The sequence below is a fragment of the Triturus cristatus genome, chromosome 11, assembly GCF_964204655.1.
Source record: "Triturus cristatus chromosome 11, aTriCri1.1, whole genome shotgun sequence".
NCBI lineage: Eukaryota > Metazoa > Chordata > Amphibia > Caudata > Salamandridae > Triturus > Triturus cristatus.
Window position 1 is genome coordinate 879,228,886 of NC_140594.1, and position 23,449 is coordinate 879,252,334.

At 47.4% G+C, this 23,449-nt stretch overlaps 1 protein-coding gene across 1 annotated transcript in view; it reads left to right on the top strand.

The window, feature by feature from the left end:
- LOC146785572 (uncharacterized) overlaps positions 1–23,449 on the top strand; it is a 1,291,145-nt gene that overhangs the window by 1,051,009 nt on the left and 216,687 nt on the right. The gene's annotated exons all lie outside the window — the stretch shown is intronic.

Consider the following 23,449-nt stretch of genomic DNA (forward strand, 5'->3'; position numbering starts at 1 on the left):
ATAGTGCGTGTTTGAACACGTCACCTCAGGCCCCGTCCCCTCCCTTCACCACTGTGTAAACGCGCCCTGTGGCTGTTCTAAGTTGAGAGATTAAGTCCCCTTGAATCCTAAGGGTCCCTAGGGTCAAACTAGACCACTAGGTACCTCCAGTAAGCGCCACAGAGCTGCGTTGCAGAGAGGTGTAAAAAGGGGCTTGGCCTCAGAACACCTGTCTGCAGCGCAGCTCCCTGGTGCATACTGGAGATGCCTGTTGGGCTAGTTGGCCCTCAGGAACCCTCAATATTGAAGAGGAATTGATTCCCCAACTTACAATTCGCCAGGGGGTGCGTTTGCAGAGTGCTGCAAGGAGGGCGCGTGGCCTCCGGCACGATGCTAGTCTTTTATTTATTTTAATTTTTTAAGAAGGGGGGCTGTGTGGTTCCCCTTCTTATTCTAATTTATTGGCCCTGATGACCCCATCCCCAAGGGCCTGTCTCCTAATTATATTTTTTTGACCCCAATCCCCAGGGCCGGCCACTGTTTTTTATTATTTTAAAAAAATATATATTTATAGACACACCTAGGACATGCTGGACAAACTGTACGTACCTATCACCATGACGATTTGCGTGATATTCATTAAAAGGCGACTATGCATACAATGAATCTACGTGGAATATATTTACACCACTAGTAAAGCTCTGACATGTCTGATGCCCTACCGTGCGTAATCCCGGTAGACACCCTTGTTGTTTATTTATACAAACATGGGTAGCTATTGACGGGCACATTCAATACACATGCACACCAAGCCATTCAAAGGGGATTCGACAAAAATTCGACCAAAACTATGCAAGAAACCCCCCTCACGGTTAATAAAACACACATCCACTGCCGGATGTGTAATTCTTTTTATTTTACTCTCTGGAAAGGGGACGAACATCACTTGAGAGTCACAGCGCGCTCCTGGCAGAGCCCAATGCTGTGTTACACCCACCATTGCCTGCTGAGTGCCACACACCTCTGTGTTGTATTCCACTAGCTAGTGCATATGCTATGACACTCTCTAGCCCATGTGCACTGTAACACCACCCCGTGAATATGTCATGCCACACTTGTCTTCGCACGGGTTATCTTGCCCCATCTAACGTGCCTTCCTCGATGCCTTTGTTATAACGCACAGTGCTATGCCATACATATTACAATCTGGGATCCATATCTTTGTTACAGTGCATATGCAACGTTACACTCCCCAGCACATATTTTATATCACAACTTTAGAGACTAGTTAGCTTTACACAACACTGCCCTGTGCATATTACACTCCAAGGCGCATATCGCATAGTACGCGCAAGTGCCTGTGCTATCTCGCGCTCTCCAATGAATCTGTCATTGCGCACAATGTATTGCATATTATATTTCACGCCCGGTTCATCTTATATCACACTTTTGGTGCATAGTTTATACCATACACTATATCTGGTTTTCATTTTCAATCGTGCTCTCAGGACTATGTTCTATATAACACTGTGTTCACCTACCCTTTTCACGGGCATTACATTTTGCGATAGGGGGTGGAGGGTCAGGGGGTGTTTCTGCCAAGTGAGCCAGGAGTCACAGTCACAAACGTCCTCTTCTTCCTGAATAAAAGTGAGATTATGCTGCATACTTGTTCATATTTTAAGTAGTTCACACAGACACACGTTTTAAAAACAATAAAGTTCCTAATACCCGCCTTCTCAGAACAGTTAGCTTGCTGCCCCATCCCCCTCCTCCCTATCCTCTGTTGTGTGAATCCATGGACTAGCCTCCTCCCTCCTGCCATGCATGGTCTGATGTGCTGCCACTGCCCTCAATTTAGTATGATGTACCAGTCCACTCCTCCTGCCCTCCATTGCCCAATTCTATGCCCCATCATTGACCTCCTGCTTAAACTCTGTGCTTAGCTTGCTGCCCCTATTCTCCTTCCCCCTGCCCTCCAATGTCTTTGTGCAGGCCCCTGCTCCATCCTTTTTGCCCACCATGTTCCATGGACCTGCCACTCCTATCTACTCTGAGTGTTCTGTTGAGCTGCCACTCCCCACCCACCTGCCTAGCATTGTCAGATGACTGTACCCTGTCCCTGCCACCTCCACCCTGCCTGTCCACATGCCATACCCCTATCCTCTTCCTCCTGTCCTACATGGTCCATTGTACTGCCACACCCTTCTGCCCTCCCTGGTCTGTTGTGCTGCAACTGCTCCTCCTGCCTGCCCCGTGCGGTCTGTTGTGAGCCCCTTCCCCTGAACTTTCTTGTCTGTGCACAGGTCCTGACCCTCCCTTCTATCCTCCATCGTCCTTTGTGCATGCCCATGCACCCTCCTTCTTGCCCATCATAGCCATTGTGCTACCACTAACCCTCCCACTTGCCATGCATGGTCTTCTGTGCTGCCATGGCCCCTCCCACCTTCCCTGTGTGGTCAGTTAGCTGCCCCTGAACCCCTCCCACCTTCCCTCCATGGTCTGTGTGTATGCCATCACAGTCTCACTGTTGCTCTTCATGGTGTGTCTTGCTTCTAGTGCCCATCCTGCCTGACCTCCATGGCTATCTTGCTGCTCCTGCCCTGCCCCCTTGCCCCCAGCCCTCTGTTTACATGTGCAGACCCCTACTCCCTCCCTCCTGGCTTGTCTGTTCCATTGTAATGCCCCTGATCCATCCCTCCTGCCCTTTATGGTCTGTTATGATGCAGCTTTCTCTCCTGTCTGTCCATTATGGTCCTGCCTCTTGCCCCTCTGTTCTCTGTTGTCCATGTGCATGGTCCTGTCCCCTCCCTCTTGCTTTCTATGGATTGTTGTGCTGCACTCCCGTCCCGCATGCCCTGTGTGGTGTATTGTGCTGCTGCAAACCCTGATGCCTGCCCTGCAGGGTCAGTTTGGTGCACCTCTCCATGTCCCTCCTGTCCTCTGTTATCCAAGTCCATGTCCCTACCCTATTTCCTTCCATGATCCAATGTACCATACTTGCGAAAATTTTGAACTTGGTAAGAGGGAGATTTTGAAAAAAAACTGGGGTATTGATTTTCCCCTGTGAGTTACATTGAAAAAGAGGAGATTGTAGACAGGAGACAGATAAAATAAAGCCCATTTGAGCTTAAAAACATTGGACGTTTCCTGGCTGAATCGGTTCTGTTGGCATGTATGGTTGTACTACCATTGCCTCTTCCTTCTGCCCACAATGGTCTATTACATTGCCACAGCCTCTCTTGCAAGACCTGTATTGTTGGTTTGTTGCCCCTGCCCCCCTTTCCACTGCCCTCCATAGTCTGCTGTGCTGCCACGGCCCTTCCTGCCTGCTCAGTGTGGTTAAACTGTTGCCTTTGCACCCTCCTACCTGCCTTCAATTTTCAGAGTCAGTGCCCCTGGCCTCTGCCTCTCAACAGTATCCTAATAAACAACTAGATTGCTAACATTCTATATTTATTACAAAAGTGTGGAACGCCTGACGTCATCTTGATGTAATCAAAACTGTAATACCTAGAGCATTTCCTTTAGAAATTACATATATGAGAGGGTCTTATTGGCATCAAAATTATGGTTAGTGCTCTAAAAGACTAAAATAAGGACATATTTTCTGAGTTTTCAAATAGCGAGAAAGCACTTTTAAATTATTTGTTACCTTTATGTTTTTTTATCCAGTTGACCACTTGATTAAATGTTGCACTTAGGGGAGAGGATGTGGTGTTACTTCCAGAACTGCAGACTTTGCAACTGGGGAACCAGGTTGGAGTTTCTGCTTCAGCTCGACATTCTGTGATTCTGGTCAAATCACTTAGTCTCCCCATGTCTACAACCAACATGAATTTGTTTTTGTGTGATGTAACCAACGCTCATGTAAAGCACTCCAATACCTGACAAGTCTGCACTATATAACACTGCAAAAACACAAAATAATAAGTGTTTTGCACACTTCTGTCATTGGGCTATATTTGGGCTACATCTGGGTGATTTTGGGCTACATTTGGGCTCTTTTGTCTTCGGTGGCCATCTTGGGAGATTTATTTGTTATGAAGTTTCCTAATTTCCTCATGTACTGCAGTCTCCTCAGTAGGAAATGCTTTCATTTTTTTACTTTGATTCCATCATGAAGGTATTCAGATATGTCACACATTTGCCATAAATTCTGAATGTTACCACTCTAGTTGCTCATTAGATCACTGTAGTAAAACTACTGTTCACCATGGAAGTCTGCTCCTGGTATTAAAAGTGCATGTTTGAGTCTGCATATCAGAATTTTTTAATGAAATAGAAGAGGATTTGAGAAGTCACTCAAAATGTGCCCTCATTTTCTTTCTTCAGCATTAATTATAATTTCTATGGCAAAATGAACCCCCTCATTGTGTTCCTTTTTAAATTAAATGTTTTAAGTGTTACCAAGATGGCTTCAGGTGTGCCATACTTTTGTCATAATGAAGACAGTAAGCGCTCTAGTTGTTTTTAAGAACACCCTGGGACATTTTGTCATTGGGCTATACTTGGGCTACATCTGGGTGATATTTGGGCTACATTTGGGCTCTTTTGTCTCTGGTGGCCATCTTGGCAGACTTATTTGTTATGAAGTTTCCTAATTTCCTCATTTACTGCAGTCTCCTCAGTAGGAAATATGAAAAGAAGATACCAAGGTCAGTGTGGTAGAGCTCCTTTATTGCGATCCAGTCACTCAGATTCCCCGGCAGCAACTGCCAACCCCGACCGCTCCACATTCCCTGCACGGAACCTTCATTCCAGGTTCCGTGCAAAGAACCAGAACGCGGTAAGAACCCCAACACACCCCCCTTCCTTCACAAAAAAAACACAAACCCCAAATTACATAAAAACAAACACTACCCACATGAAAACGCATAAATCACCAAATACAGAAAGTCAAAATCTAACATAATCCTGTTTAAATTAAATGTTTTAAGAGTTACCACTTTAATCCAAGCAAGATGGCTTCAGGTGTGCCATACGTTTATCATAAGTAGGACTGTTAGCGCTCTAGTTGTTCTTTGGAACACTCTGGGAAGCTGCAGTAGAACACAGAGGAATCAACTGACAGTCTCTGCCCTTGTTGGATGTACATGTTTTACTGAGAATGTCAGACTTCATTCTCACATGACTGAGAAAGATAATGTGAATTTACAGAAAATAAGCTCTCAGTTTAGCTTATAGATCACCTTCCAAACCTCTGTGGGAAAAGCATGAGAAAATATTTTTCTCTCAATCATGATATCCCAGCAGAAGGCTTTTTCACATGGTGAAATCACCTTAGAACATACCACAATTCCTAAAATGAATATGGTACCATCAACAAATGATTTATAATGTAACTAAAGTCTTAAAACCTTCTATTAACTGCAATGCTTTTTAATGAGGTGCTATCATGTATATTGGTCCCAAGATGGCTGCCAACACTTCTTGGATGAAGTGCTGACAGCCAATCAGATCTCAGGATGAGATGTGTGGTTAGGCTCCGCCCACATATATATATGATTTTACTTTTGATTTTCTCAGGAACTACTAAACAGATTGACACCAGACCTGCAAAACGCACATCCCTGGCCTGAGGACTACCTCTCTGCCAAATTTCAAGTAATTCTGTTCAGCCGTTTGGGCTGTACCTTGGACTAAAGGTCCCTATGGAAAATTGCATGGGGAAAACGCGTTTTGGGACCCCCCTTTTTTCTCAGCCCCCGCTTGACGAATCCCCCCGAGACTTTCAGGGTAGGAGCGGAGTGGAGTGCCCCACCTATTTTGAAAATTTCGCGAGGATTCATCAACCGGCGCCAAATTATTCCAAATAGAATGTTGCGGATTTCCTATGGAAACACGGTCCTAACTACAACTATCTACTGGCGACCGCCAGTAGATAATATATATTATATGACATATATATATATATATATATATATATTCACTGAAAAAAACATAGGTTTCAGGGATGTTATAGTTACAAATTAGCATTTAAAAAGCCTTTGAAATTCACTGAAAAAACACAGGATTCAGGGATGTTATTGTTAGTTGCACATTTCACTCGTACAAAACCATAGAAATTTGGCCATTATAGTTAGTTGAGCTAACTATAACTCACGCCCCCGCAATGCACTGCTGATGACGTCACATATTACATCATTCATGACATGGTCAGTGACATCACTGATGGCATCACTGATGACATCTCAAATGACATCACTGATGGCATCATTGATGACATCATCCGGTGACTGTGTGTTCCTGTAAAGTTTAAATATGTTTTATAAATATATTGACCAAGGTATATTGAAGATGGGTGGGTGTATAAGTGTGTGGATGTAGGATTTAGTAGGTGTGTGACTGACTGTATAAGTGAGTGACTAAATGTGTCTTACTGAATTCATGGGTTAGTGACTAAACTGTGTGAATGTCTGTATCAGTCTGTCTATTGCTGTGTAAGCTGCTGCATTGGTTGATGAGTAGCTACATGAGTGTCTATATGCGTTATTGATTGGTTGCCTGAGTATTTGTATGGGTGCCTGAGGGTGTGTGTGGGTGGGTGGGAGGTGTGCGACTTTGTGCATAGATGTGTGAGTTCTTTATTCACTGGGTGTATGGGTTCAAGACTGCATGTGGAAACAGCTGTATGGGTGGGTGAGTGTGTGTATGGGTGTGTTGGTGAGTGAATGGATATCTCAGTGCTACATGTCCAAGTAACTACATATGTAAAACGCAATGCATGAGAGAGTTGGAGTATATAAATGATTATACGTGAGAGTCATTGATTGTGAGAGTGCTGTATGGATGAGTGTGTACTTGTATCAGTGATTGTATAAGAGAGTAAGTATATGTTAGTATCACTATGAATAAGTGAGTTTGTGTGTGTATAACTGTATAGCTGAGTAAATAGAAGTGTTATTGATTCTTTGCATGACTGACTAGATGTGTGAGTAACTCTGGATGAGTGGGGGTGTAGGAGTGTTTGTATAGGTGTATGAGTACCTATAATAGTGTTGTATTGATGAGTCACTGCATGTATGAGTGACTGTATGGGTGAATGAGTAGATGTGTGTGTAGACCTAGGAATCAGTGTGCGCGTACGTAGTAACTGGTATTGGTGTCTCTATTGTTTCGAAAATGGTAGTCTGTATTTTAGAGTAGGTGTATCAAAGGTTTTATTAAGGTATGAGGAGGTGCATCAGATTTTCATGTGGATGTCACTGACCATGTTATGAATGATGTAATATGTGACGTCATCAGCAGTGCATTGGGGGGTGAGAGTTATAGTTAGCTCAACTAACTATAACGGCCGAATTTCTATGGTTTTGTACGAGTGAAATGTGCAACTTACTATAACGTCCCTGAAACCTATGTTTTTTTCAGTGAATTTCAAAGGTTTTTTAAATGCTTATTTATAACTAGAACATCCCTGAAACCTATGTTTTTTTGTGAATTTCAAAGGTTTTTTAAGTGCTCATTTCTAATTATAATGTTCATTTCAGTGATTTTAAATTATCATTCCATTTTCAACCTGGTGAAAACAGCCGATATCGCCAGTTTTCCAGCAATAGCTTCCGCAAAAAAAATCGCCACAAATGAGAGCAACAACTAACGCTAAAAATATGCACAGTAGGCATTCCTGTGCTAAAATAACATCTAAACACCACTTCCCAAGATTTTCAATGAGCAGCCAAATCTGCGGTGCAATCCAAAAACAGGCCATAAGCTGCGTTAGCAGTAGGAATGTAACATCTGGCTTCTACTAGTGTAAAATAGGACGATTACCTACAGTGTGAAAAGTAGCCCAGCCCAGAATCACATCTGAACACCATCACATGTCATAGAGCTACTGATCATGCACCTCCGACCCCCAATAAGGCCACAAAACCCACTGCCACTTCCCTCAGGACCTCCCCCCCGGACCCCTCCCCACCACCACAGAGGCAGCGCACAATAGGACAGCGGACTTTCCAAAAACGGCATGGTCCCTCAGCTACACAATAGCTGAATGTTGGAAGATGTAGCAACCAAACATGTCTGAAGGACGCAAGTCACCCATCAATAATAATGCTCACAATACCAAGTGTAGCGGTGATGTGCTGGACAGACCTCACTATGCAGAGCACAAACTTCTCCATGTGAACATATACTGCTGGTGCTTGTAGTGTTGTGGACAGTGGACACAACCATGTTACCTCAGGCAGTGGGGAAGATCTCGGTCATGTACCTGTGTAGTCGTCCCCTGTAAGCAGAAGCACAGTGGGCTGGTCCAACGTACGCCACTCCAGCGTAGAAGTGTGAATAAATAGGCCGGGGCTCTGGGTGTGGTTCACTTGTGTGAAGGCCAATGCGTATGCCAGAGCAGCGGCCCTCACCCTGCCACGTGGCTGTCGCCATGTCCGCCGGCCTCCTCGACACAGGCCCCCTGCGAACACAGTGGCACAGCACAGCAGACTTATGTTTATGCAGACTACTGCCTTCGAACTACACTGCGGACAGCAGGGCTCACAATTCAGATGGAGTCGCGATTGCAGATGACGCAGTCCAGTAGGCAAGAGACATTGCTCCCATTGCGACCCGCCCACACCACGCATCATCACTGGTTGCACACACACTGAGCGCCGCACCTACCACTAACTCTATACAGCTCAAGTCAATGCCACATGGCTGTGGGCCCTTCCTGACCACTGCCTCTAGTCTACACTGCGGTCAGCAGGGCTCACAATTCAAGATTAGTACAGATGCAAATTGTGTAAGAGACTATAATCAGTTAAGAAAACCAAATGCTCCCAATCTGTGCAGCTAAAGACAACGCCACGTGGCTGTGGGCCTTTGCTGACCCCTGCCTCCAGCCTACACTGTGGTCAGCAGGGCTCACAATTCAAATTCAGTCTTGATTCATTAATTTCAGAGTCCAGTAGGCAACTAACTATAGCGTCCCCGAAACCTACACATTTTGACAATGTTTTCCATACATATTTAATCTTTTGTTACCTACACTGCGGTCAGCAGAGCTCACAATTTACATTGAGACATGATGTATTAGTTGCAGACAGAATTGTAATCTATGTCCTCGTATTTTGTCAGGAGGAAGTGACAAAAAGCATTCCTCAATGTCTGTGCTGACTACTGCCTTCCATCTACATTGCGGACTGCAGGGCTTACAATTCAGATTGAGTTGCGATTGCAGATGACGCAGTCTAGTAGGCAACAGACATTGCTACCAGTGCGGCCCTCCCGGACCACGCATCATTGCTAGCTGTGCACACGCGGAATGCTTCTGATGCCCCTACCTCAGTGCAGCACAACTCATGAACCCTTTATGATAGAATCTTTTGTGTATGATTTCAGATCTGCTGCCCCTACCTCAGTGTACCACAAGTCATGAGCCCCTTACAATAGAATCTTTTGTGTATTATTTCATATCGGGTGCCCCTAACTTAGTGCAGCACAAGTCATGGACCCTTTATGATTGAATCTCTATGTATGATCCAATGATTACTGTTGTACTTGTTACCAAAACCAACCATTACCGGAGGGCTGGCTTACACTCACCCCCCCACACATTCAGCACAGATGTCACTGGACATGTGACTCTGGCAATAAAAAGAAGCTGAGCGCACGTGCCTGTACCCAGTTCCACTATCTATCTGTGTCCGTCTGTTCATTAAGTATGCAACATGCTACCCCTGGGCCCTACCACATTACATTGTGCTCTGGACAGCCTATGCAACCAACTTACCTTTGACAGTGGGAGAAAACTTTGGTTATGTAACTTTGTCTCGGTTGTTGTACAAGTACATACGTAGAGACTGGATGATTAGAGTACTGCAAGGAGAGTGTATAGTGAATTTATAAGTGTGTGGGGATTGGCGGAGTGATTGTATAAGTACATATGTTGGCGCAGCCGAACTCCGACAACGAGCTTGTCTCCAATTGTTTGCCCTCCATGTACCAAAAACTGAAATTTGGGATTTGCATGGCCCTGTATTGCTACAGCTGCAATACTCCACTGAATGTGCAATAAACATTCACATCCACACAGATGTGTCATGTCCACCATCTTTCTTGGGTGATTCCCCGTACCTTCCATGTTGGCAATGTTGTGGGAATTGGCTTACAGAGTGACACATTGGCGCTTGCGACCCGTGTGACAGCAGCACTACAACAAGAGCACCCGCATGCCAGTGTTGCCAACCAAAAAGTACCCAAAGTAGCCCAATATTGCTACTTTAAGGAAGGAGGGACAGGGACATTGTCAAGCAGGCGGTGAGTGCATTGGAATTGATGTTGCAGCAGGCTGCCAAGTAAATATTTGTCTAATAAAGCGCTTTAACATACTACTTTGCTGGAGCGCTGTATATATATTTATAATCTGGCAACTAGCACAAGCCAAAATTTTACAACAAAACCTGTAAATATATAGCCCAATTGTGCGTGATCTAGCCCAATATGGCAACAGTGCCGCATCAGTTGATTCCTCATACAGCTCACGATGGAGCCACGCCCATAGCTCCGGAGTCATTCTGCACAGCCTCACGCAGGACTGGCATAAGCCAGGCCAGCCAACTCTACTTACGCTTACAGGGAAGGACAACAACGCTACATGGCCCAGATTTTGATTGCAGTGATCTGCTGGTCACACCCTAGTCGTCAGTACACTACATCCACTCCCTCACGGCTAGTATACACCCACACCACACCCATCCAGCACAGGCATCACAGGACACGTGACCCTCCCAATAAAAAAGACCGGGCTCACGTGCTCAACGCTATTTCCATTTCAGTGTAGGCCTGAGCCATCGAACAGCGTGGCCTCACTGGTCACTGAGTTAGGGGCACCGCAAGTGCTGAGCGGGTGTGCAACCTGCAATGATGATGGGTGCACTGGTATGTCCTCTGCCATGGCAAAATCAAGACGCTGCACCAAATGTCAGACCTGTTGGCCCGCGGAGCATGGCTGCATGATGTGGAGGGTGCCCTGTTCGCAAAAAGGTGAGCAGTGAGACCTGGGTACACAGGGGCGGGAAAAGACCTGTGGGCGGTGGGAGTGGATGGGGTGCAGCAGCCTGGGTGCGCAGTGGCGGGACAACGATTTAGGCTTGCGCAGTTGTATATACTCTGCCATTACTAATTCTGTACTATGTTTCAGATGTGGGAGCTTGAGGGCTCCACTAGGTCCCGGCACGTAGGTGGAGACACAGCGGTGGCGTAAAGGTGAGCTGTGAGGGTTTTGTCCACAGTGTGGACACTCAATGTCCCTCTTCATCACTTCCTTTCTCTCCTGCACACTCATTCTCTCTCTTCCTCTCACACCGTTTCTTTCTTTCTCTCTCTCTTCCTCTTTCTCACACTCTTTCTCTCTCTCACTGTTGCTCTCTCTTTGTCTGTCTCACTCTTTCTCTCTTGTCTTCCTCTCACTCTTTCTTTCTTTTTCTCTATCTCTTCCTCTCATTCTCACTGTTTCTCTCTTTCTCTCTGTATTCCTCTCACCCTTTCTACCTTTTTCTCTCTGTCTTCCTCTCACTCTTTCTTTCTCTCTCTATCTCTTTTTCTCTCTCCTTTGATGGACGCATGATGCACAATCTTATCTTGCTTTTTGTCTAGCAGGCCTGCGATGATGCGTGGCCATCCTGCAATCAACACTCAACCTGAATTGTGAGCTTGGCTTCGCTACGGGTACCCAATGGGTGAGGAGGCTGCTTCGGCATGTGGTGGACCCTCTTCGACACACGCCGGTGGCAGAAGGTGAGCAGAGAGGCTTGTTTGCGCAGCGGTGGGCAATCACCTCCGTGCCGCGGGAGTGGATGGGGTGTAGCAGCCTGGGTGTGCAGTGGCAGGCAGTCACCTCTGGGCAGTGGGAGTGCATGGGGTACAGCAGCCTGGGTACACAGCGGCTGTCATACACCTCTGGGCAGTGGATGGGGTGCAGAAGCTTGGCGCACAGCGGTGGGCAAACACCTATGGACAGTGGAAGTGGATGGGGTGCAGCAGGCTGGGTGTACAGCAGCAGGTAGACACCTCTGGGCAGTGGAAGTGGATGGGGTACACTAGCCTGGATATACAATGGCGGGACAGCGATTTAGGCGTGCGCAGCTGTATGTACTCATCCATTACCGATTTCAAACTATGTTTCAGATGACTAAGCTTGAGGGCTGCCCTATATCCCAGCATGTGGTTGGAAACACACTGGTGGCAGAAAGGTGAGCTTTGAGGATTTTCTCCACAGTATCAACACTCCCTCTCCCTCTCCATCTCTTCCTTTCTGTCACTCACACTCTTTCTCTCTCTCTCTCACTCTCTATCTTTTCCTTTCTCTCTCTCGCACACTCTTTCTCTGTCTCTTCCTCTCTCTCTCTCTCTCTCTCTCTCTCTCTCTCATTCTTTCTTTCTCTCTCTTCCTCTCTCTCACTCTTTCTCTCTCTCTTCCTCTCTCTCACACTTTCTCTCTCTCTTACTCTATTACACTGTTTCTCTCTTGCTCTTTTTGTTGTATCTCACTCTTTCTCTCTCTCACTGTCTTCCTCTCTCACTCTTTCTCTCTCTCTCTCTTCCTCACTCTCACTCTTTCTCTCTTCCTTTCTCTCACTCCTTCTTTCTCTCACTTTCTCTCTCTCACTCTTTCTCTCTCTCTTCCTCTCTCTCACTCTTTCTCTCTCTCACTTCCTCTCGCTCACTCTTTATCTCTCTCTTCGTCTCTCTCTCTTTCTCTCTGTCTTCCTCTCACTCTTTCTTTCTTTTTCTCTCTCTCTTCCTCTCACTCTCACTCTATCTCTCTTTCTCTCTGTCTTCCTCTCACTCTTTCTTTCTTTTTCTCTCTGTCTTCCTCTCACTCTTTCCTTCTCCTTCTCCCTCTCTCTCGCTCTTTCTCTCTCCTTTGATGGACGCATGACGCACAGTACTATCTTGCTTTTATCTAACAGGCTGTGATTCACCAATCGACGTCCCCTCCCAACACCACCACAGCTGAACGCGTGTAGAACCTGCGATGATGCGTGGCCATCCTGACAACACCTGAGAAAGTTGCTTCAGCACATGGTGGACCCTCTTACACACACGCTGGTGGCGGAAGGTGAGCAGAGAGGCTTCGTTCCGCGGCAGTGGGCATTCACCTCTGGGCAGTGGGAGTGGATAGTGTGCAGCAGCCTGGGCGCACAAGAGCGCACAGACACCGCCGAGCAGTGGAAGTGGATGGGCTGCAGCAGCCTGAGTGTGCATTGGCAAAACAGAGAATTAGGCATATGCTGTTGTATGTACTCTGCAATTACTAATTCTGATGGATACATCTGCCACTGGATTTCTCACCTTGTGAATATCTCCTGCGCCAGCATTCTACGGAATTTTTTCCAGCTCTCCACGCCGACGTGGACGTCATAATACCACGGCTCCGCTCACGACTCCGTATGACGTTAGCAGAGACATAAGAGAGCCACGTCGGCGTGATGACGTCAGTTCCCTTTTTTCCGCACCGTCGACGTGTAACGGTTTTCCAGCACTCTCCTGTTACTTTGTAGTCTCCTTGTGAGTTACTGTTTCTGGAATACTCATGTCTTCGTCGAGGAAGTCAGGATTCAAGCTGTGTAGGGAATGTGGGGGTCACATGTCCATCACTGACCCCCATGAAGACTGCTTATGGTGTCTTTCGTTGGACCACGACGTGGAGGACTGTTCTTGCTGCAGGAAAATGAATCCCAAAGCACTGAAAGAGAGAGAAGCGAAGCTTTTCATGGCTAAGGCAAAGAAGGAAGGCAGAGGTTGAAAAAGAGACAAGTCAAAGCCGGAGTCGTCGACTTCACACTCGTCGAAGTCGAGAAGGCAAAAGAAGAAGAGGAAGCATAGCTCTCGGCGCCGGTAGTGGAAAAGTAAGGCTTCGAGGTCACCTTCGCCTCGACGTCGAAGTAAGGACTTTGTCTCTCCTTCACCTTCCCCTTCTCCTCGTGTTTCTCCGGAGAAGTCACCTTCGCCCAAGTTAATTCCGGCGCAGTCTCCGGCGCCGGTGGATTCTCCAGCTTCCGACGCCGAGCCGGAGCAGGTTGTTGATCTTTCGCCTGTGCCTGAATGTGAACCTGTGGCTCCAGTAGAGGATTCTTCGGGTCCGGCTCCAGCTACTCCTCAGCCGGATTCAGGTTTGAACCCATACCCGCATTTCCGGACTCCGGGTGCAGATCCGACGCATTTCCTTAATGCTATGTATGGTGTTTTCAAGAGAGCAGCCTTACCATCCGGTGCACCTTCAGGTCCCATGGGTCCAATGGCGTTCAGTTTGGGCATGCCGCAACACTACGCTCAGGCACCTTTTATGCCCTTCTTGCCGATAACTCCGTCATGGCACTTCCCGGCGCCGTCTGGAGAGCCTTCCTCCCGGTCTCGACTGGATGGCATGCCTTCGTCTGAGCCTCCCTCGATACCGGCGCTGACTCCACCTGCGCCGTGTCTGACGCTGCCTACTCCTCCGGCGCCACCGACTCCACGTACGGTGCCGCCGACTCCGCGTACGCCGTGTCCTCGGATCCGCTCTCGAAGAGAGGCTCAGAGGATTATAGAGGAAGAGCAATATCGGGCAGAGGAAGTGGAGGAAGGTGAACTGGGTGACTCCACTGATGAATTTGAAGGTATTCAGGAGGCAAGTGGATTGGACACCACTCCTGATTGGGAGCATTCTTCTTCCTGGTCCTCTCCTCCTCAAGAGTTGGCTCCTTACCATTTGGTTATCAGGAAGGCTTGCGGAGCTGTTAGACTTACAGTTGCCTTCTGCGGAATATAAGCCAAACCTTTTGACTGAAGTCCTTCATTTTCCTTCTTCCATTGTCGAGCCTCTGTTGCCTTTTAATGAGGCTATCTTAGAGCCTGTTATGGATGTTTGGCGCAAGCCACTTTCTTCACCTGCGGTTTCCAGAACTGTGGCGAGAAGATATAGAGTGGTTCTGGGGGATCCGAGCTTCCTTTCCTCGCACCCTTCTCCAGAGAGTCTTGTAGTGCAGGGATCCTGTTCAAAACAGTCTTTAGGTGCTTTTCCACAGGCTCCATCTGACAGGGACTCAAAGAATATTGAGCAGTCGGCTAAAAAGGTCTTCTCTTCTGGAAGTATGGCGCTTAAATCAACAAATGCCATTTGCGTATTGGGTCGCTACGTTCATGCTTTGATGGACTCTGTGAAGCAGTTAGCTCCTAAACTGCCTGATGAGGAGAAGGGCTCTTTTATGGAGGTTGTTGCAGACACTCAAGCTGCTGCTAGGCAAGTTATTCAATCGGGCCTAGATACGGCTTATTCCGTGGCCAGAATTATGGTATCTTCTATAGCCACTAGAAGGCAGGCTTGGCTTCGCTCTTCCGGTTTCTCTGCGAATGTTCAGGCCACTCTGGTTGATTTACCATTTGATGGGGAAAAGCTTTTTAGGGAAAAAGCGGATTCCGCCCTGCAAAGATTCAAGGATAGCAGAGCTACTGCGAAATCTTTAGGTTTGCAGACGCAGTCAAAAGGGTTTGGCTTCAGGAAGTATAGGGGATTTGGAAGGTCATCCTTTCGTTCGTTCCGTCAACCTCAGCAGCAGCAAAAAATCCTCTCTACAGATCCTATAGAAGAAGACAAAGGGGTCAGCGTGGTTCTGGCCGCAATCCCTCCTCCTCCTCAGCCTCCTCTGCTCCCAATGAGGCTACAGGGAAGCAGCCCTAGATCCCCATCCTGGATCATGTGAGGCCTGTTGGGGGTCGGGTGTCCCACTTTCTGCGAGGTTGGAAATCGGTCACGACGGACCTTTGGGTTTTAAACCTTGTGGAGAATGGGTACGCCCTTCCCTTTTGGGAATTTCCTCCCCCTTACCCTCCTTGCCAAGGTTTTTGCTCAGAGGACCATCTGCTTCTTCTTCTGCAGAAGGAGGTTTTTGCATTGCTACAAAAAGGTGAAATAGAGGTGGTTCCAGAGCAGGAAAGGGGTCAGGGATGCTACTCCCGGTATTTCCTGATTCCCAATAAGAACGGCAGATTGCGTCCGATCCTGGACCTCAGAGTCTTGAATTTTTACCTAAAGCAGGAGAAATTCAAGATGCTAAGCCTTGCACAGGTTCTTCAGGCATTGCAGCAAGAAGACTGGATGGTGTCGATCGACTTGCAGGATGCGTATTTCCACATCCCAATCCTGAAGTCGCACAGGAAGTATCTCAGTTTTACGGTTGGGTCGCAACACTACCAGTTTGCGGTTCTCCCGTTTGGTCTTACTACTGCACCTCGAGTCTTCACCAAGGTGATGGCGGTGGTGGCTGCCCATCTCAGGAGGTCGGGGATACCAGTTTTCCCCTACTTGGACGACTGGCTTCTGAAAGCAGAGTCGCCAGGGATGGTGCAACATCATCTGCAGGTAACATCTCAGCTGTTATTCAACTTGGGTTTTTCAATCAATGTGCCCAAATCTCACCTGGTGCCCTCTCAGTGCAACCTGTTCATAGGGGCAGTACTGGACACTACTGTGTGTTGAGCATTTGCTCCTCCGCAAAGAATTCTCAACATTCAGGAGATGATCCCTTTATTCCACAATGGAGCGGTTGTTCCAGTTCTGAAGGTCCTTTGCCTGCTCGGTCTTTTTGCTTCCTGCATTCTGTTGGTCAACCATGCACGCTGGCACATGAGGGCGCTCCAGTGGTGTGGTATCAGCACAACGGGGATCTAAGGGAGTCAGTCAGGATCTCCAGAGAAGCTGCAGTGGATCTGTCTTGGTGGAGCGTGGAGGGCAACCTGTCTCAAGGAAAGCCCTTTCATCTTCCTCCAACAGTGGCCACAGTGATAACGGATGCCTCCACCCTGGGGTGGGGTGCTCATCTGGGGGATCTGGAGATCAAGGGTCTTTGGTCTCCAGAGGAAAGATTGTCTCATATCAATCTTCTGGAATTGCGGGCGATACATTTTGCGCTCAAGGTCTTCCTCCCTTCCCTTCGAGGTCAGTCGTTGAAAGTCCTGACGGACAACACTACCATGATGTGGTATGTCAACAAGCAGGGAGGAGTAGGGACGTACCGTCTCTGCAGAGAGGCTTTGCGACTCTGGTCCTGGGCTCAGGACCATCGGATTTGCTTGATGGTGAATCATCTGGCCGGGGTGCTGAACGTACGTGCGGACAGTCTCAGTCGACAGTTTTCCGCCGACCACAAGTGGAGGCTTCATCCAGAGGTAGTTCAGCACATCTTCCGGACGTGGGGGACTCCTCGGGTGGACCTTTTTGCCACTCTCGAGAACGCGCATTGCCCGTCATTCTGCAGTCTCCAGTTTCCTATGCAGAGGGCGTTGGGGGATGCGTTTCAGTTGAGTTGGGACTCACAACTCAGGTTCTGAGGAAGATTCGCAAAGACCGGGCCCAAGTTATATTGATCGCCCCGGATTGGCCAAGAAGGGTGTGGTACACAGATCTACTTCACCTTTCGCCGCACCCTCCGCTCCGTCTCCCTCTCAGGGCAGACCTCCTCTCGCAGTCAGAGGGGCAGGTTCTACATCCCCACCTCCAGAGCCTGCACCTTCATGCTTGGAGATTGAACGGGACAACCGGAGTTCCTTCTCTCTCCTGCCTGATGTGGTGGATGTTATTTTATCGGCCAGGCGACACTTCACCAAGTCTATTTATTCCTATAGATGGTCTAAGTTTGTAAAATAGTGTGGAGGGATCGATTGACCCTTTAAAAGCCCACCTTTCTGATGTGCTTCAGTTTGCTCTTTCCTTGGCTCAGCAGGGTTGTGCTGTGGCCACGTTTAAGGGCTATTTATCAGCCTTAACGGCTTTTCTGTGTCTTCCGGATCAGCCGTCGTTATTTAAATCTCCTATTGTATTAAGATTTATCAAAGGTCTTACTAACAGTTTTCCACCTACTCCCTTTGTAATGCCACAATGGGACCTTAATCTTGTTTTAACTTTTTTATGGGGTCCCCTTTTGTGCCCTTTCATAGCTGTCCTTTGAGGCTGTTATCCTTTAAAACGTTCTTTCTTGTAGCCATAAACTCGGCAAGGAGGGTGAGTGAGCTTCAAGCTCTCAGTTCGAAACCCCCCTTTTTTTCCTTACATGCTGAAAGGATGGTACTTAGGACCAGGGCTGCTTTCCTACCTAAGGTAGTTACTCCCTTTCATCTGGGGCAGTCCATTACTCTCCCTGTGTTTTATCCTCCCCCTCACCCTTCCAAGGAGGAGGAGAGACTTCACCGATTGGACCCTAAAAGAGCAGTGAGCTTTTATTTGGACAGAGCAAAGGATTTTCGTTTGAATGATCTGCTCTTCGTGGGCTATATTGGACACTCTAAAGGCAAAGCTGTGCACAAGCGCACTCTGTCCAGGTGGATCATCCTAACCATCAAGATCTGCTACGCCCTTGCTGGTAAGGTTCCTCCGGAGGGTATTAGAGCTCATTCAACTAGGGCTAAGTCTTCTACCTCTGCTTTGGCCAGGGATATTCCAGTTGCAGACATTTGTAAGGCCGCAACTTGGGCCTCCCTCCATACTTTCGCAAAGCATTATTGCTTAGACTCTGAGATGAGGAGGGCGGGCCATTTTGCGCGCTCTGTCTTGCAGGACTTTTTGGTATAGGAAGGTGGACACCCTCCTCCGGGAGTGGGACTGCTGTGGGAATCTATTCACAAGGTGAGGAATCCACTGGCAGATGTATCCATCAGAAGAACAAGTTACTTACCTTCGGTAACGTTTTTTCTGGTGGATACAGTATCTGCCTGTGGATTCCTCACTGGCCCACCCGCCTCCCTGTTGTCCACCTTTGTATACCTTAAAGGATGCTTTCTTTGACATGTTGTTTTACATTGTATCTTCTTTCTATGTGGTACACTTATAGGAAATGCTTTTGTTCTTTAGCTTTCCTTTTTGTATATGTACTATATATATTTGCTTGAATGTTGTATACTATGTATACTTTGAATCTGTTGTCGGTCCACCTGTTCGCCTCGGAGGCACGAAAAAAATGGGTGGAACTGACGTCATCACGCCGATGTGGCTCTGTTATGGCTCCGGTGACGTCATACGGAGCCGCGAGCGGAGCCGTGGTATTATGACATCAACGTCGGCGTGGAGAGCTGGGAAAAACATTCAGTTGAATGCTGGCGCAGGGGATATTCACAAGGTGAGGAATCCACAGGCAGAAACTGTATCCACCAGAAAAAGCGTTACTGAATGTAAGTAACTTGTTCTTCTATACTATCTTTCAGATGACTAAACTTGAGGGTGCACTATGTCCCGGCACGTAGTTGGAGACACACCGGTGGCACAAAGGTGAGCTGCGAAGATTTTCTCCAGTGTCAACACTCCCTCTCCATTTCTTCCTTTCTCTCTCTCATACTTTCTCTCTTTCTCTGTCTCTTCCTCTCTCTCATTCTTTCTTTCTCGCTCATCCTCTCTCTCACTCTTTCTCTCTTCCTCACTCTTTCTCTCTCTCTCTTCCTCTCTCTCATACTGTTTCTCTCTCTCTCTTTTCCTTGCATCTAACTCTTTCTCTCTTTCTCTCTCTCACTCTTTCTCTGTCTTCCTCTCTCTCACTCTTTCTCTCCTCTCTCTCACTCTTTATGTCTCTCTCTTCCTCTCTCTCACTCTTTCTCTGTCTCTCTTCCTCTCTCTCACACTGTTTCTTTCTTTCTCTCTTCCTTGTATCTCACTCTTTCTCTCTTTCTCTCTTTCCTTGTCTTCCTCTCTCTCTCACTCTTTCTTTGTTTCTCTCTCTCTCTCTCTCTCCCTCACTCTTTCTCTTTCTCATTTGCTGGACGCATGACGCACCATCTTATCTTTCTTTTTGTCTTGCAGGCTGTGATTCACAAATGATCCAGCGATGACACGACATGGCTGTACATAGTTTTATTTGTTGTTGTTTTGTTTTAATACAATGTTTTAACCCTTTCGCTGCGGCGGGAATTCCGCCGCAGCGCTGGGGTGGGGTTGGGGGGCAGCGCGGTGGCGCTGTGCTCATGACGGAGGCACTCCGTCATGAGCCACGGTTGAGCTGTGCTCATGACGGAGGCACTCCGTCATGAGCCACGGTTGAGCTGTGCTCATGATGGAGTGGTTCCGTCATGACTCCGCCCACTGCGCTAATCGCCCGCACAGGCGGGGAATCAGCGCAGCGTGGGAGGAGCGGCCGCCAACGGCCGCGGCATGACGGAACCACTCCGTCATGAGCACACAGCGACTGTGGCTCATGATGGAATGGCTCCGTCATGAGCAGGGGAGGGGTTAATTGTAAATCCATACATGACTAAGATTATTATTTCTCCAACCTCACAAGCATCTTCTTATTAATAACTTTCCAACATTACCCAATTTTTTATGTTCCAGATTCCCTAACGTGACTGTCATATTTGTTTGTGGGGTGTGGGGGTGAGGGGGGATGGCAGACAAGGAGCTCCTGCTGAGGGATGTTGGAGCAGTGTTGGGTGTCCGACCTGCATGACCGTTGCCTCCACTGCATCTATTCTCAGAGACTTACGAGCTGGCTGACCAGCTGGTAGATGAAGAACTGCGAGCCAACTAGCAGGGTCAAAGAGGGAGAACCTCGGCCCGTCAGTTCGCAGAGGGAGAGCTGCGGACCAGCTCACAGAGGAACACCGGCGGGCCGACTAGTATAGGGAAAGGTGCTGGCCATCGGCTTCCAAAGGGATAGATGCAGGACAGGGATGTGGGGAGAGAGAGTGTGAAGAGCGTATCTCGCAGAGAGAGACCAGTGGTATATTTCCAGTCTTGGCTTCACAGATACAACTGCGGGCCTGAGAACTCACACCCGAAGAGCTATGTGCCGACAAGTGGTTCGCAGAGGGAGACTTGCGGGTCCAAGAATGTTGTTGGAGGTATGCTGTTGATGGGGCAAAAGGGTGCGTTACCTGCTGATGTAGGGAGACGCAGCGTGAAAGGGGTATCTCGCACAGACAGAGCTCCGGTATATTAAATTGCCCCGGGACCTTTCTTTTATATTTTTACTCGATACGAGGCACAAGATGGTTGCTAACACTTCCTGGTGTGAAGTGTTAGCAGCCAATCAGAGGCAAGCTCGTGCTCGGGAGTGTCACGGCTGCCGGACATCCGGAGCCGTGTGAACTACATTAATGCGCTTCACGTTCCAGATTTTTTTTGCACAATTCGGAGCTTACTTTCCGGATCTCGTCCCAAGCGCCGGGAGTCTTCAGCGTTCCTGCCTCTGCATTGCGCGCTGCGCAGTTTCTCGCCACAGCATTCTCCCTCCAGTGTTCCTAATGTCGGCGTCTGCGGTGTTTCGACTCTATTCAGCATAATTAGTTTGTTGTGGTGCTTCCTCCTCTTCTAGTGCTCCTGATTTCGGCGCGCAACTTTCCCGTCCAGATTCCTGCCCTCCTTCGTGCTGTGCTTACCTGCAAAACAAAGGAGAAAATACAGAAAGCCACTTTGCTGCCACATTACGGTATTGCACTTTGCGCAGATGTTTATTTTTCCTTTATATTGCCCCCTTATTCTTATCTGATCAGGCTTTTCTGGCGCTGTGGACATTCGTTCCTTTTTTGCATCTTGAGTTAATTGAACCTAAAAACAGAAAGGAAGAGAGAGTTTAGTTTTCTGCCTGAGTCATTAAGGGGATTTCATTTATTTTCTACTAGACAGTCAAATATTGATGAAGACTGTCCAGCTGGTGATAGGAGAGATAAGGTGGATTTCACTTTAGGGCCAAATAGAATATTAATTCTCTTGTCTTAGTCTACCCTCCACTAACAGTTCCCTATTGTTTTATCCTCCCCAGGATCAGATCCTTGCTAGAAATCACAGCCATAAAATACAACGAAGAAGGGGAACCTTAAGGTATTTAACAACCCAATAGAGAGAATCAGGGACTTAGTTACACCACTACATACTTACCTGATTGATGTTCATTTCTCTTGCCTACAGATGTGGTGCCCTGTTTTCGCTGGGTCCTAATTCAGCTTGGGGTGTGACGAGTGCCCTTCTCCTTCCTTGTTTTATTTCCCTTCTTTCCCGGGTTACCATTGTCACTTTGACTTCGTTGGGTGCAATAGGTGATTTGGCGAAGTTGTGGACCTTCCTTCACGTCCGTGACGTTCCTGTGGAAAAAATAGGTGAGACCTTGACAAGGAGTTGGGGAGTTAGGCACCGTCTAGATATATATATCTTTTTTCCTTATATCTCAAAAACTACTGAACGGATTTACACCATTTCAACAAAAGCGCACTTCTAGACCAAGACCTTTTTCCCTGCCAAATTTGGCTTAATTCCGTTCAGCAGTTTGACCTGTAGCCTTGTCTAAATTTTCCTATGGAAAATGCATTGAGAAAACACTCTCAATGCAAAAAACCCTTTTTTCTCAGCCCCCCCTTGACCAATCACCCTGTAATATGTCTTTGCAGCTGGATGGCTCCGGTCTTGGATGCAAATATTTCGCAATAAACTTGCTTTCAATCAACAACCAACCTTGTACGTCCTCAATACACCCCTAAACTTTCAATATACGAGCTGATCAAAAAAGGGAGACTTTTTGGAAAATTTAGTAAAGATTTGTCAAACGACGCCAAAGTTATAAGCACATGGAGGGCTCCAGGAGGGGGGCTACGCAACCCCCCTCCCAACATGAGTGAAGCCCCGGGTCTGCGGGGACCCCAGCGGGCCCCCGCAGCCCCAGTGGCCCCCGCTATTATTTTTTAAGATATGCCCCCGGGACCTAGCCCACCTTAGGGTCTTATTAAAATAAAGTGCTGGAACCCGTGACCCCAGCGTGAATTGCCCCGATATTAAAAAATTTTTATTAAATGCTTTCTTTGGCCCTGAGGGTCCTTCTGGGCCCCTCTGAGCAGGCCTAGAGGGTCAGGGTGTTTCTACCTTGCCCCCTTCTCTTGTTTTATACCTTTGTTTCTCTATTTTCTGGTGACTCGCTTCTACCGAGTCACAAGACGGCTTCCAACACTTCCTGGTTTGGAGTGTTGGCAGCCAACCACAGTGAAGTTCATGCTCAGGACTTGGGCTCCGCCCAAATCTCAAAACTTTTATTTTTCTAATTTCTTAGCAACTATTGAACGGATTTACACCATTTAAAAAAAAGGTTGCTTTCCGATCCAAGCACTACCTTTTTGCCAAATTTGGGGTAATTCCGTTCAGTAGTTTCGCCTCTAGCCTTGCACAAAGTTTCCTATGGGAAATTGATTTTTTGACTCTTACTTTTTGAATTTCTCAAAAACTGCTGAACGGATTTACACCATTTAAAGAAAGGTCGCTTTCTGAACCAAGCTCTACCTTTCTGCCAAATTTGGGGTAATTCCGTTCAGCTGTTCGGGCTGTAGCTCGTCACAAAATTTCCTATGGAAATTAACATGGGGAAAACGCGTTTTGGGACCCCCCTTTTTTCTCAGTCCCCGCTTCACGAATCACCCCCAAACTTTCAGGATAGGAGCTGACCTGGATAGAATTTTTTTGGGGGGGGAATTTCTCAAAGATTCATTAAACGATGCCAAAGTTATTAGCAAATCAAAAAATGCTTTT